At 43.0% G+C, this 1,742-nt stretch overlaps 3 non-coding genes across 3 annotated transcripts; all 3 read right to left on the bottom strand.

Annotated features, from left to right (window-relative positions):
• Positions 1-443: 443 nt before the first annotated feature.
• Positions 444-563, bottom strand: LOC129114975 (5S ribosomal RNA). The gene has a single exon (XR_008532773.1). It is a non-coding gene; the product is annotated as a 5S ribosomal RNA (ribosomal RNA).
• A 380-nt stretch (positions 564-943) lies between these two features.
• Positions 944-1,062, bottom strand: LOC129114974 (5S ribosomal RNA). Its single transcript, XR_008532772.1, has one exon. It is a non-coding gene; the product is annotated as a 5S ribosomal RNA (ribosomal RNA).
• A 380-nt stretch (positions 1,063-1,442) lies between these two features.
• On the bottom strand, positions 1,443-1,561 carry LOC129114973 (5S ribosomal RNA). Its single transcript, XR_008532771.1, has one exon. It is a non-coding gene; the product is annotated as a 5S ribosomal RNA (ribosomal RNA).
• Between the last annotated feature and the right edge of the window lie 181 nt (positions 1,562-1,742).

Genomic DNA, 1,742 nt, shown 5'->3' with positions numbered 1-1,742 from the left:
GACCCTGCTTAGCTTCCGAGATCAGACGAGATCGGGCGTGTTCAGGGTGGTATGGCCGTAAGCAAATATTGTGCCTACCAAAGGGCCTTTTAAAGATACTATATCACCACGCTTTGCTCTTTCGTCTATACAGGGAGCGCCTGCAGATTTCCAGACACACTCACAGCTTTTAAATGTCAAATCAGAATGTACAAAGTGGCTATAAGGATCACAAATGTAGTGCAGTAAAAATATTAATATTTACTGTTGAAATGTAGAATACGTTAGCATAAAATTGAAAAGAAAATGATCGATGAGCTTAGGAATGATGAAAGCCATCATTTAACTGGATTTGTGTCATTTCTATACCGGCAAGTCATGATCTAGCTATATCCTTCCCACCCTGTCGGTGTCCACTGAAAAAGCAGCAGCGCCCTCTGCTTTTTGTAAAGAGGAGTGAAAAAAGCTTACAGCACCTGGTATTCCCAGGCGGTCTCCCATCCAAGTACTGACCAGGCCCGACCCTGCTTAGCTTCCGAGATCAGACGAGATCGGGGCGTGTTCAGGGTGGTATGGCCGTAAGCAAATATTGTGCCTACCAAAGGGCCTTTTAAAGATACTATATCACCACGCTTTGCTCTTTCGTCTATACAGGGAGCGCCTGCAGATTTCCAGACACACTCACAGCTTTTAAATGTCAAATCAGAATGTACAAAGTGGCTATAAGGATCACAAATGTAGTGCAGTAAAAATATTAATATTTACTGTTGAAATGTAGAATACGTTAGCATAAAATTGAAAAGAAAATGATCGATGAGCTTAGGAATGATGAAAGCCATCATTTAACTGGATTTGTGTCATTTCTATACCGGCAAGTCATGATCTAGCTATTTCCTTCCCACCCTGTCGGTGTCCACTGAAAAAGCAGCAGCGCCCTCTGCTTTTTGTAAAGAGGAGTGAAAAAAGCTTACAGCACCTGGTATTCCCAGGCGGTCTCCCATCCAAGTACTGACCAGGCCCGACCCTGCTTAGCTTCCGAGATCAGACGAGATCGGGCGTGTTCAGGGTGGTATGGCCGTAAGCAAATATTGTGCCTACCAAAGGGCCTTTTAAAGATACTATATCACCACGCTTTGCTCTTTCGTCTATACAGGGAGCGCCTGCAGATTTCCAGACACACTCACAGCTTTTAAATGTCAAATCAGAATGTACAAAGTGGCTATAAGGATCACAAATGTAGTGCAGTAAAAATATTAATATTTACTGTTGAAATGTAGAATACGTTAGCATAAAATTGAAAAGAAAATGATCGATGAGCTTAGGAATGATGAAAGCCATCATTTAACTGGATTTGTGTCATTTCTATACCGGCAAGTCATGATCTAGCTATATCCTTCCCACCCTGTCGGTGTCCACTGAAAAAGCAGCAGCGCCCTCTGCTTTTTGTAAAGAGGAGTGAAAAAAGCTTACAGCACCTGGTATTCCCAGGCGGTCTCCCATCCAAGTACTGACCAGGCCCGACCCTGCTTAGCTTCCGAGATCAGACGAGATCGGGCGTGTTCAGGGTGGTATGGCCGTAAGCAAATATTGTTGCCTACCAAAGGGCCTTTTAAAGATACTATATCACCACGCTTTGCTCTTTCGTCTATACAGGGAGCGCCTGCAGATTTCCAGACACACTCACAGCTTTTAAATGTCAAATCAGAATGTACAAAGTGGCTATAAGGATCACAAATGTAGTGCAGTAAAAATATTAATATTTA

The sequence above is a fragment of the Anoplopoma fimbria genome, unplaced genomic scaffold (genome assembly GCF_027596085.1).
Source record: "Anoplopoma fimbria isolate UVic2021 breed Golden Eagle Sablefish unplaced genomic scaffold, Afim_UVic_2022 Un_contig_6509_pilon_pilon, whole genome shotgun sequence".
NCBI lineage: Eukaryota > Metazoa > Chordata > Actinopteri > Perciformes > Anoplopomatidae > Anoplopoma > Anoplopoma fimbria.
This window is presented reverse-complemented; position numbering and strand designations above follow the sequence as displayed.